General features: G+C 33.4%; 1 protein-coding gene across 4 annotated transcripts in view; it reads right to left on the bottom strand.

Moving 5' to 3' along the window:
* Positions 1–14,624, bottom strand: part of LRP1B (LDL receptor related protein 1B) — a 1,884,038-nt gene that overhangs the window by 692,080 nt on the left and 1,177,334 nt on the right. The window lies entirely within an intron of this gene.

The raw sequence follows: 14,624 nt of genomic DNA, 5'->3' as shown, positions 1-14,624 counted from the left end.
TACTTGCTGTGAACTAACAATGATGTCAAACCTAGATCTTTCTTCTTAAATCAGCTTTTCCCATTGGACCTTTATGATGGCCTATAGGGTCATCTGGATTTATCATGTCTCTTGGTTAATTATTCACATGTCACTTCCCTACCTTTAACCTCACACACACATCCAGAGCATGGTTTTTGTGTTTTCCCTTTAACCTCAATAAACTTCTTTTACCTCCTTATATGTAGCCACCACAGAGATTATCCTGATGAGATATTGGATGAAACCATCAAAATTCTTCATGAGCATAGACTTTAGAAATTAATGGTAATTTTAGTAAAAAAAAAATACAAGATTTCAAATCTTTATATATGTTTACTGTGTGAGTCAGTTAGAAAAGTTTAATAGAAGGGAATGGAAAATAATGTGTGGATAAACAGGCAGGAGTTGAATTATCTTTACTGTTAAAAACACAGCGACATTCAAAGACTAAGTTAAAAAGAAGTTTCAATGTAGAGTTCTAAATATCACCTTAGTAAGTTAAAGTATTTTTGAAGCAAAATCTACATAATTTAGATCACTAAAATTTTAAGTTTTGACATCTAGAACACAATGAACATTTCATTTAAACTGTAGGTACAAAAGAATGATGAAGTCTTACATTATCTAAATATAAGTGAAGAGATGCATTAATCTGCCGAATTGGCTAGGTAAAGTAATTGAGAAATCTAGTTTCCCATTCACCATATTAACCAATGAACTTAACAGATACGTTAGTTATCAAATATTAAGTAAAACAAATTGCAATGTGGATAGCCTACATTTTGAAATTACTGCTTGGTTTACCAGTGTGCTTAGTGATAGCAAATATTTTCTAGGAAAAAAATACTGGAAAAAAGACAGTATTATTTAATTTGATCTTTAAAAGTAATGTCAAACATTATTATGTAGAAAGAATGTGCTTATGCACAGTCATATCTATGAATCCCTCAAACCCCAGTCCTATGGCAAACAATCAGGCATGTGTTCCTGGAGCAGCTTGCACACAGCTTGTGTGATCTAGTCTGCCCTACAAATTCTGGGATCTGTGCTTTGATTACTGACTGTTGTCACTGATCTCAAAGTTGCAAAGAGGTGATGGCCATTGTCATTGTACCTCTCTCCATGGTTTCAAGTCCCTCCATTTCTAGCTGATATATATATATATATATATATATATATATATATATATATATATACATACATACATATATATATGTATGTATGTATATCAGCTCAGACTGATTATACATGTGTGTCTGTGTGTGTGTGTGTGTGTGTGTGTGTGTGTGTGTGTAAATTCAAAGTGTCAAAAGAAAAAAAAAACCTGCCTGGGCATAATGGCTCACACCTGTAATCCTGGCACTTTGAAAGGTCGAGGTGGGCAGATCACTTGAGGTCAGGAGTTCAAGACAAGCCTGGTCAACATGGAGAAACTCTGTCTCTACTAAAAATACAAAAAAAAAAAAAAATAGCCAGGCTTGGTGGTATACAACCAAGTAGCTGTGTGTATTCCTAGCTACTTGGGATGCTGAGGTGGTAGGATTGCTTGAAGCTGGAGGTGGAAGTTGAGCCGAGATTGTGAGATTGTGCCACTGCACTCCAACCTAGGTGACAGAGGGAGACTCCATCTCAAAAAAAAAAAAAAAGAAAAGAAAAGAAAAGAAACAAAATCCTGTCATCTAAGAATACTATATCTGGCAAAATTGCCTTTCAAAATGGAGGGTGAAATTAAGACCTTCCCAGATGAGAAGATGAACAAAAGCTTAGGGAGTTCCTTACTACTAGACCTTTCCTGCAGGAAATGCTCAAGGGAGTTCTGTGGTGAAATAAAAGGACAATAGAGAGTAATTTGAAGGTGTATAAAGGAATACGAATCACAAGAAAGGTAAAAATGTGGACAATTACAAAGTCTAGCATTATTTTAACAAGGGCTTGTACCATACTTCTTGTTTCCTACAAGATGTAAAAGACTAACTTAGGAAAAAAAAAAAAAAACTATTCTAAAAGCTAGTGTTATTGTATCTTTTGTTTGCAACTCAAATTTTTTTTCTACATAAAAGACTATTACATTTAAAACATATATATATATTAGTTTATGTTTCAGACACATAATGTATTAGGTTGGCACAAAAGTAATTGTAGTTTTTGCCATTAAAACAAAGGTAAGAACTGCAATTACTTTTGCACCTATCTAATATAAAGATGTGGTTTTTGTGACATCAATAACTGAAAGGAGCGGAGACAGAGATGTAAAGAAGCAGTTTTTTGTGTGTTATTGAAGTTAAACTGCTATAAATACAAATTAGAGTGTTATAATGTTAGATGTTAAGTGTAATCCCATGATAACCACAAAGATAACAGCTATAGAATATACACAAAAGCAAATGAGAAATAAATTTAAACATTTCATTACAAAATGTCAACTAAACATAAAAAGTGCAGTAATGCAGGAATTGAGGAACAAAAAGTACTCAAGGGTATATAAGAAACAAATGGTAAAATGATAGAAGTCCCTTCTGATTATTCAAGACTTAATAAAGGAAGGAAATATGGACATATGCTACAATATGGAAGAAACTTGGTGACACTATGCTGAGTAAAATAAATCAGTCACAAATCAAAACAAATACTGTAAGATTCCACATATATTAGATACTTAGAGTTACAAAAAGCATAGACATAAAAAGTAGAATGGTGGTTTCCTGGGACTAGAGAGAAGGAAGAATAGGTAATTACTGTTTTATAGAGAGAGTTACAGTTTTGCCAGATGACAAGAGTTATAGATAAGAATGGTTGCTGATGCTTGTACAACAATATGAATGTACTTAATATCACTGAAATGTGCACTTAAAATCTTTAAGATGGTAAATTTTGTGCTATGTGTATTTTAGCACAATTCAAACAATGTTCTCATGAAAGAAACAGAAGTGGTGACTGAGTCACTATTTGTATTTGTGTATAGTATTTATTGGTACCCAGTTTTCTATATGATAAGGATTAAATTCTGCTGCTAAAGATGATCGTTTAGCTGAGCTAGCATATGATGTAGATTGAAAGTCAAAACATATTTATTTTAATTTACATTCTTTCTATGCCTAAATATGTAATCTCAGTTTTCAGTTAAAAATCAAGTTTCAATAGCTGTACTGCTTTGAGTGGATACAATCTCCCTTGATAAAAACATTGGTTCCTTTTTGGTACATAATGTTGTCAGAACTACCTTGATTTTCCACAAAGAACATAGCATAATTGTTTGAAGTGAGAATCTCCCCTAAAAATGTCCTTATGATTCAAAAGTCATTGTCTCAATCAACATCTCTAACACTGGATGCCATCAGCTCCTTCCAGGAAGCAGCATAAATGTTTTGGTTACTATTACATAGTCAGAAGGATAAGATTTTAGCTTGCTGAGACCTTTTCCTCATCTACACAATAAAATAACTGAACTAAATGATCTTAATTTTCTTTCAGCTTCCTGTTTTTTTAATGTATGAGATACACCTTTTAAGAAAGGCAAATATGGTCTTTGTGTGTACTGAAAAAAATAGTATGAGAATGTCCACAAATATTGCAATGAAAAAGTCCTAGAATCTATTTTATTAAAATGAATTGTGTAAAGTAAAGGAGAACAGAAACGAAAAAGAGAGACAGATAGACTTGTTCTAACTATTTAATGTAAGGACCTAGATCCCTTCCAGTGCCCTTTGTGAAATTTTATTTCAGTGATCTGTAGTAAGTAGAAATGCCTTTCTTTTCTCATCTTTAACTGAAACTGAATATGCAATTGGGATTATGGTAGCACTTACTGGGGGTTCATTTAAATGTTAATTCACAGAAAGTTAGTGGAAAAAGAGATTATATTCCATAGCTGCAGAAACAGATGACTGGATGTAGGAATAAAGAACAGTCAGTCTTCGGAACTTCAGCTGTATAATCTTGGGAAAGTATCTAAACCTCTCTGAATAGTACTTACTGTGAAGATGAAATGAAGTAACAAATATAAAATGTCTGACAATTATTGGGTCACTAACATAAAGTAACTCCCTTTTCTTTCCCCATATTATCACCAATAATATCTTCTCACAGGCACATATAGCTAAATAATAGATACAGAAAGATTTAAAATGTTTTCTATCTTTCTGAAATTTATAATTTAATGGGTAAAGATGACCAAAGAAAGAAAGAAACAACAACAAAGATAGGGAAGACAGCCTGTCAGTTTCATATTATTGAATCCTGTGCTAAAATCTCCAGTATTTATTGAATAAATGAAAATGATTACATTGTACTAAGAAATGTACATAACTTGATTGATACAATTAGTCTTATATATTATCATGGCAATAAAATCTATGATCTGGGGATAGGATAAGAGAAGAGAAAAAAGTACTACTTATATAAGACAGAACAAACCAGGGATGGATTCTGAGAGTCTAATCAAATTTTGTGTCCAAAAAAATATATTATTTTATTCAACAATTATTTACTGTGCATTCACAGTATCAAATATCTCAATTAACTGTAAAAGTACAAACACAAAATCATGTTATTCTAGCTTTCTTCTTAGATCTGGGAACAAGAAATTAGTGAGGAAAATGAATGAATGAATGAATGAACGAACAAATGAATAAATGAAGAAAAAGCCAAAGGAGAAGTTTCCAAAGCAGAAGCAAAAAAACAAAAACAAAAACAAAAACAACCAAAAAAAAACCTATTAAAACAGAAGAATAAGAGCATGTGATAGCATATTTATTAATAACAGTACACAATTATCTGCCAAGTGGATTTAGAAACTTGTTTAAGATTATTTATAACAAAGTAAAATTATAGGTCATACATACTTAATTTTATATTTTCATTTAAAATGTATTTACTATGTAAATAAGAGGTCACATATGACCCAGCATTACTCAGAGTGTTCACTTAGTACAGCAGGCAATAAATATTCCCTTTTCAGATATAAAATGAAGGTATTAAAGAACAATGACAATAAACCAGGGTCAGATGTCCCTTTAAAACAAGAAAATCCAAACTTTTAAGGAATATTTGAGTTACTTTTAGGTGCAATTAGAAAGTTTGCATGAAATCTTTTTTAGCAAAAACATGTTTATTTTTTCACTGAGTACTTGCTGAATTATTTGGTGTAATTTTATTTATTTATTTTTTTGAGACAGGGTCTCAATCTGTCGCCCAGGCTGGAGTGCAGTGGTGCAATTTCAGCTCACTGCAACTTTCACCTCCCAGGTTCAAGTGATTCTTGTACCTCAGCCTCTAAAGTAGCTGGGACTATAGGTATGCTACCATGCCCAGCTAATTTTGGCATTTTTTGGTAAAGTCAGGATTTCACCATGTTGGCCATGCTGGTCTTGAACTCCTGACCTCAAGTAATCTGCCTGCTTCAGCTTCCCAAAGCCTGGGATTGCAGGGATGAGCCATGGTGCCCAGCCTATTTGGTGTACATTGTTATAATCTGAATGGAAATTTAACTGGGGAAACAGCTCTCTAAAGATACTGAACAATTTGTACGGGTTTATTTCAGAAATGGCTTTTTTCATGGGTGAAATATAATTGAAATTTCTCAAAAAAGTATAGTGTCAGTCTGTATAATTCAAATGAATTAAACTGTCAACAATGAGATGAGATTAATATTTTATATATTTTGTATTTTATAGATTTGAATCTCCTTATTTTACTATTCTGGCCAGAGTTGAAGACTTATAACAAAAGACTGAAGTTTCATGATAACTTTATTCTTTATGTCCTCACAGGTAAATTCACCTTTTCACAATAACCTTGTAATATGTAAACATAAGCATAAACATATGTAAAACTCCCTCTAGACCTGAGCTCTAGAGGAAGTTTTCTCATACTAAATTCTGTAAGGATCCAGCCTTACTTATTTTTTCATTTAGACAGACTGTTCACTCAGTCTATCACTAATGGCATTTGGATTGATTTCATGTCTTTGCTATTGTGAATAGTGCTGCATTCTATCTTTATAATAGAATGATTTATAAACCTTTGGGTATATATTCAGTAATAGGATTGCAGGGTCAAATGGTATTTCTGGTTCTGGGTCTTTGAGGAATCATCTCACCGTCTTCCACAATGGTTGAACTAGTTTACATTCCTACCAACAGTGTAAAAATATTCCTACTTCTCCACAGCCTGTTAGCAACTGTTTATTGACCTTTTTAATAATCACCATTTTGACTGGCATGAGATGGCATCTCATTTTGGTTTTGATTTGTATTTCTCTAGTGATTAGTGATGTTGAGTTTTTTTCATATATTTGAAACATAGTGTTTTCTGAAGATATAACTTCTTTGCCTATAAGAAGTTTGAAAATGAGAAAAAGTAACAGCGTAACATTAAGAGAAAAAAGTGGGTATAAATTAATCTAGGAGAGACTATTCATTTACACTTTCCCATATATTAACCATACTGATGATGAAAAATTGATCATCACTATAGAAATCCTATTTGAAGAAAAAGGTAAGGAGGGGAACAAGATGTCTGACTAGACCCAGCCAAGAAACACTTTTTTCATGGAGAGGAAACAAAATATTGAGTAAACTGTCATACTTCGAATAGATCTCTTGAGAGAAAATACTGAAAGGCAATAGAAGCAACATAAGTACCACGGATGAAGAAGGAGGAAGTTGGAAGGCTTGTTTAAAGTTACAGAGTGACAGGGCTGGTCCCCAGAAACCAATCCAGGCCTAAGGAAGGGAGCATAACTGTGTATTCACTGAAATACAAAAGACATGGGAGCAACTATGTAAAAGCCTATCTGCCAGCCCTCATTCTTATGTACTATCTATTGGATCGAGCCTGAATTACACCACAAAACAAAAATATATTGCTTCAACATGCAACGCCAGTGAAACCTACCATGGGAACCTGTCTACAACCGAGTAATTCATACAGAGTGTTGGCCCTGTGAAAGCACCGCAAATGAAGCTGATTTACTATACACAACATACATGTAAGTTAAACGTTCAAGGGGAAAAATAATACAAAAACAAAAATTCCCATTCAAATGAGAGCAAATTCACAAAGAAAAAGAAGCACCAGTTCCCTCAGATGACAAGGAATCTGTTCAAGAACTCTAACAATTCAAAATGACAAGAGCGTTTTGTCATCTCCAAAGGAACACACTAATTTTCTAGATATGAATGGCAATGTCCAAATTGACAGACATGGAATTCAGAAACTGGATGGGAAGGAAACTCAATGAGATCCAAACAAAGTTAAAATCCAATCCAGTGAAACCAGAATAATGATTTAAGAGTTGAAAGATGGCATAGCTATATTAAGAAAGAATCAAACTGGACTTTTATAAATTGAAAATTTTATGACAGAAATTTCAAAATATAATTGAAAGGCTTAACAACAGACTAGACCAAGAAGAGGAAAGAATTTCAAAGCTTGATGGTCAATTTTTTGAATCACCTCAGTCACATAAAAATAAAGAAAAAATAATTAAAATAAAAAGAACAAAGCCTCTGAGAAATAGGGATTATGCAAATTGATCAAACACACAGCTCACTGGCATTCCAGAGATAGAAGAAGAGAGATTTTGCAACTTGGAAAACATATTTGAAGATATAGTCCATGAAAAGTTTCCCCATCTTATGAGAGGTCAACGTACAGATACAGAAATTCAGAGAACTCCTGTGAGATATATACAAGGTCATCTTCAAAACACATAGTCATCAGATTTTCCAAGGTCAACATGAAAGAGAAAAATCTTAAAGGCAGCTAGAGACAAAAGTCATATCACCTACAAAGTAAATCCTATCAGACAAATGTTGAACTTCTCTGCAGAAACCTTATAAGCCAGAAGAGACTGTGAGATTATTTTTAGTATTCTTAAAAGAAACACCAAGAGAGAATTTCATATCCTGACAAACTGAGCTGCATACATGAGGGAGAAATATATTTTTTTTCAAGAGAAGCAATAGCTAAGGGAATTCACTATTACTGGTCTGGTCTTACGAGAGATGTTTAAGGAAGTTCGAAGCATTAAAATAAAATAATAATATTTGCTACTACAAAAACACATGTATATATAGCCTACAGAGCCTATAAAGCAACTACACAGTCAAGAGTACAAAGCAAACTGCTAACAGCACCATGATAAAAACAAAATCTCTTTATCAATATTAACTAATGTAAATAGTCTACATGATTCACTTAAAAGACAGAGGGACAAATTGGATTTAAAACAAGACAAGAACAAATTTTCTATTGCCTTCAACAGACCCATCTCCCATAGGTACAAAGGTAAGGGATGGAGAAAGATCTGTCACACAGATGGAAAACAAAAAAGAGAAGGGGCTGCTATTCTTGTATCAGGTAAAATAGACTTTAAACGAACAATGGTAAAAAAGGGCAAAGAAGGAAACTACATAATGATAAAGGGTTCGATTCAACAAAAATATTAACTTTCCTAAATATCTATGCAACCAACATTAGTGCACCCAAATTCATAAAACAATTACTTCTAGATGTAGGAAAAGTCTTAGGCAGCTACCCAATAATAGTTGAGACGTCAATGCCCCACTGATGGTATTAGACAGATTGTGGAGGCAGAAAACTAACAAATAGTGTTATTCAATTAAATTCAGCACTCAACAAATTAGATTTAATAGGCATCTACTGAATACTCCACTCAACCACCAAAATATATAGTCTTCTCATCTGCACTTGAACATAATCTAAGTTCAACCACAAGCAAGTCTCAATAAATTTTTATAAAATCAAAATCATACCAAGAATGTTCTAAAACTATAGTGGTATAGAAATAGAAATCAGTAGCCAGAGGACCTCTCCAAACCACACAATTACATGGAAACTAAGCAACTTGCTTCTAAGAGACTTACTTGTAAACAACAAAGTGAAGGCAGATATTTAAACAACTCTTTGAAATAAATGAACATAGGGATACAGCATACTAAAACCTCTGAGATTTGACAACAGTAGTCTTAAGAAAGTTCATAGCACAGCACCTGAATCAAGAAGAGAGAAAAATCTCAAATTAACAGCCTACTATTGCACCTAATGGAACTTGAAAATCAGGAACGAATCAATCCAAAGGCTAGCAGAAGAAAAGAAATAACTAAAGTTTGAGTAGAACTAAAAGAAATTTAGACCCCCAAAATACCATACAAAGGATCGGTGAAAGGAAATGTTGGGTCCTTGAAGGAATAAACAAGATCAATAGACCACTAGCTAGTCTAACAAAGAAAACAAGAGAGAAGATCTAAATAAGCACAATCACGAATGACAATGGTGACATTACAACTGATCCCACAGAAATGCAAAACATCCTTGGGGACCATTATGAACACCTTTGTGTGTAAAAATTAGAAAACCTAGAAGAAATGGATAAAATTCCTGGAAACACACAACTTCCTAGATTACATCAAGGAGAAAGTGAAGCCTTAAACAAACTAGTAACCAGTTCTGAAACTAAATCCATAATAAATACCTTACCAACCAAAAGAGTCCCGTACCAGATGGATTCACAGTCAAATTCCACCTGACCTACAAAGAAGAACAGGTACCAATCCTACTGACGCTATTTCAAAAAACTGAGGAGGATGGACTCCTTTGTAATTAATTATATGAAAGCGGTGTCATCCTAATACTAAAAATCAGATAACGAGAAAAGAAAATTACGGGTCAATATCCCTGAGGAACACAGACACAAAAGTCTTCAACAAAATACTAGCAAACTAAATCCAGCAGCACATTAAAATGTTAATCCATCATGATCAGTAGGCTTCATTCCTGGGCTGCAAGTGTGGTTCAAAATATGCAAATCAATAAATGTGAACTACCGCATAAACAGAAATAAAAATAAAAACCATATGATCATCTCAATGGATACAGAAAAATTTTGATAAAATTCAGCATCCTTTCATGACAAAAACCCTCAGCATACTAAGCAACAAAGGAATATATGTAAAAATAATAAGAGTTGTCTATGACAAACCCACAGCCAACATCATACTGAACAGACAAAACCTGCGAGCATTTACCGTAAGGACTGGAACAGGATGAGGATTTCGACTCTCACCACTTCTATTTAACATAGTACTGAAATCCCCAGAGAGAGCAACCAATTAATAGAAAGAAATAAAAAGGGAACCAAATAGGAAATGAGATCATCAAATTATCTGTCTTGACTGATATGATTCTACTTAAAATCTCTTAAGACTCAGCCAAAAGGCAACTAGCTCAGATAAGTGACTTCAGTAAAATTTCAGGATACAAAAGCAACGTACAAACATCAGTAGCATTTTGATACACCAATAATATTCAAGCTGAGAGGTAAGTCAAGAATGTAATCCCATTTACAATATCTACAAAAATAAAATATCTAAAAATACATCTAACCAAGAAGATGCTGAAAGAAATTATAGATGACACAAACAAATGGAAAATCATTTCATGCTAATGTACTGGAAGAATCAGTATTATTAAAATGTTTATACTGCACATAGAAATCCACAGATTCAATAGTATTCCTATCAAAACACCAGCATAATTTTTCACAGAATTAGAAAACCATTCTAAAATTCATATGGAAAAAAAAAATCCCAAAGAGCCAAAGTAACCCTAAGCACAAAGAATAAAGCTAGAGGCATCACATTGCCCAACTTCAAACTATACTACAAGGTTACAGTAGCCCAAACAGCATGATCATAGTCTACAAAAATAGACCAAGAGCTCAATGGAACAGAATACGGAATTTAGAAATAAAGCTGCACACCTACAACTGACTGATCTCTGACGAAGTCAACAAAAATAAGCAATGAGGAAAAGACTCCCTATTCAATAAACCGTGTTGAGAAAAATGGCTAGCCATATGCAGAAGAATGTAATTGTATTCCTATCTATTACACATACAAAAATAAAACTCAAGATAACTTAAAAACTTAAATGTTAAACATTAAACTATAAAAATCCTAGAAGAAAACCTAGGAAGTGCTCTTCTAGATATTGGCATAGGCAAAGAATTTATGACTAAGTCTCCTAAAGCAACTGCAACAAAATACATTTATATGTGAGACCTAATTTAACTAAAGACTATTTGTCAAGCAAAAGAAAACATCAACAGTAAACAGACAACTTAAAGAATGGGAGGAAGTCTTTGCAAACTGTGTATCCAATAAGAGACTAGTAGCCAGAAACTTAAACAAATCAATGAGAGAAAAACAAGTAACTTCATTGGAAAGTAGGCTAAGGACATGAACAGACACTTCTCAAAAAGAAGGCATACAAGTGGTCAAGAAACATATGAAAAAATGTTCCACTAATCATGAGAAAAATACAAATCAATACCACAATGAGACACCATCTCACACCATTCAGAATGGCTATTATTAAAAGGACAAAAAATAACAGATATTGGTGAGATTGTAGAGAAAAGGGAACACATAAACACTGTTTGTAGGAGTTTAAATTAGTTCAGCCCTTGTAAAAAGAAGTTGGGACATTTTTCAAAGAAGTAAAAATGGGGCCAGGGACAATGGCTCACACTTGTAATCTCAGCACTTTGGGAAACTGAGGTGGGCAGATCACCTGAAGTCAGGAATTTGAGACTAGCCTGCCAAGATGGTGAAACCCCATCTCCACTAAAAATACAAAAATAGCCGGGTATGGTGGCTTAACGCCTCTAGTCCCAGCTACTTGGAAAGCTGAAGCATGAGAATAATATGAACCCGGGAGGCAGCGGTTGCAGTGAGCTGAGATCACACCACTGCACTCCAGCCTGGGCAATAGAGTGAGACTCACTCTTAAAAAAAATAAAAATAAAAATAACTACCATTTAACCCAGCAATCTCATTAATGGGTATATACCCAAAAGAAAATAAATCATTCTACCAAAAAGACACCCATATTTGTATGTTTATCACTGCACTACTCACAGTAGTGAAGACATGGAATCAACCTAGGTGCCCTTCAATGGCGGATTGCATTAAGGGAATGTGACACATGTATACCATGGAATACTATGCAGCCAAAAAAAGGAACAAATTATAATTATGTCATTTACAGTGACATGAATGTATCTGGAGACCATTATCCTAAGTGAATTACACAGAAACAGAAAACAATATATTAGATGCTCTTATTTATAAGTGGGAGCTAAATCTTTGGTACACATGAATATAAAGATGGAAACAACAGACCTTCTCTCCAAAATGGAGAGAAGGAGTGGGGATAGGGGTTGAAAAACTTCCTGTTGGGTGCTATGTCCACTATCTGGGTGACAGAATTAATAGAAGTCCAAACCTCAGCATTATGCAAAAGAGTTTTATAATAAACCTGCAAAAGTACCCCCTGAATCTATTATGAAAAATAAAATTTGACAAAATAACTCTTTTAAAAGTGATTTTAGAGAGGATACATATTGACCTTAAATTCAGAAATTTTCTGAAATGAAGACTATATATGGAATGTTCCATTTTCCAGTTTCTCCTCCTCCTTTACTATTAAAAGTTAATTTATGAGTATTTCTACCCTTTTGAAAACAATTGAGTTGAGAGAAATTGTACCATATGCTCGGCTTACCCAGGCAGTGTAAAGCAAAGTGCTGAGCAATTATATGGTGGATTTGATCAGTTTTGACAGTCAGTCTTGAAACTCAAGCCAGAGTCCCCTGGTCTTTCTTCCACAGCAGGTTTGGGGACTGAATTATATGACCAATTGAAGTGAATTTCTACTTTATCTTGGCAATGGCTCACAAATCCTGCATGTGCAAATGACTTTGCTGATCAGCTTTAACAATCTGTGTCATCATTTTACAACTTCTATACTAGAATATATGATCAAAATAATAATGAATATAAATATTTAAGTTCCACTTGAAATCCTTTGAACTGTCTTTTACCAAAGTCATCCCAGAATGTTAACTTGACTCAATTCCTCCACCTTGTATTCAGCATGTAGAATATTTGATTAGGGAATCATAGTAAAATGTATAATCTGATCAATATAAATTAGGTCAAGAATTTTCCTTATTCTTTGCTTGAAACATGTCGAGGAGTCATGTAGACTAACTGGATCATTTCCATAATCATATAAGAAATAAGTGGCATTCACTTTGACAGTATATCCTTATGGCAAGCTATTAGTGAAATTGAGATGCTCTGAATAAGAAGGGCATTAACATTAAATAGCCACTGCTTCTATAATAATGCTACCTGAGATACTATCTACACAACCTACAAAAGGGTGTGCCACTAAATCCGGACATTCATGAGGGAAAAGCAATCTTTTAAAAATTTCATATGTAATGATTGTTTTAGTGATAAACATACATACGAGAGAGATGTAATCTCACATCTGAGATGACAATAAATTAATTTTAGAGCAATTTATCTTTCACAGCATGTTGTGGGGCAGTGTTAGCAGACCACAGATGCACACCCTATGAGGAGCCTTAAAAGACATCTGTGAGGAAGGAAAAATGCAGTTTACATTTAAAGTGTTATGTGGTGATGAAATGTCAACCACTCCTAGATGAATGTCTCAAATATTAGCCAAAAAAGGGGGAAAAAACTTTACATACACTTTTTCCTCTTTCAGTTGGTATTAATAATATGCAAAAAGTTCTAGCTCATATATACTTAGGGAACAACTAAATATAGAGAGAAATTAACACAATAATGAGATAGAGGTAAAGAGAGGAGAGTGAGGACTTGAACTTATTACATAATGGAGAATGAGGGATAATAGTAAATGATAGCTTTATCGATAATTCATTCTTCTGTTTTTGAAACAAAATTCAATTCAAATATGCTCATGTTAAATCTTATAAGATGTCACAAATAATTTCTTCATTTCTGTTTTCATTGTAATTTCTACTATGTCCACTGCCAGGGAAAGACATGAATCATGTCAAGACCATTAACCATGAGAACCTGTGTTTCATTGTGTCACAGTCTATTGGTCACTGTGTAGCCATATTTGGATCATTGCTATGACTCTTGTAATCCAGGTTATCCAGGTAAAATAAAAAATCAAACAATATGTCTTTTAATACATCACTCAAAGAATCCAGAAAACAGCTGGGCTTCTACTTAGAGAACCTAGTATTATATAGATAATTTAATAAGCACTGTTTCAAGAAATTACAGTTTAAATAGAGAGAAGGGAAACAAAAGACAAAAGGAATCCATATGAGAGAAAACAATTTAGAAACTATCTTATTAGTTGACAAATATTGCAGAAGACAAACATATCTCAGTGTAAAACACTTTGAAAATGCTTTTTTGTGTTTAGAGGGTACATGATTCCCCTAACCCTCCTCATTAAATACTTTGTTTTTGTTTGTTTGCACTGATATTTAAACTGAGCAGGTGCCATAGGTTTTCATCTTTTATTTATTCTTTAGTCCTCAATCAATATTTGTGAGACAAATGAAAGAATAAATAATACCTTGCAGTTCTTAGCAGAAAAAAAATTTCTATTAAAATGGTACTGATTGCATGATTGCTTGACAGTCTAATGATTTTTTCTGTGATATTTCCAATATTACTTTTAAATTATTAATATGCTCTATGAATGATCAAATTCTGCAAAAT

The sequence above is a fragment of the Saimiri boliviensis genome, chromosome 5 (genome assembly GCF_048565385.1).
Source record: "Saimiri boliviensis isolate mSaiBol1 chromosome 5, mSaiBol1.pri, whole genome shotgun sequence".
NCBI lineage: Eukaryota > Metazoa > Chordata > Mammalia > Primates > Cebidae > Saimiri > Saimiri boliviensis.
Note: the sequence above shows the minus strand (reverse complement) of the source record. Positions and strands in the feature narration are given on the sequence as shown.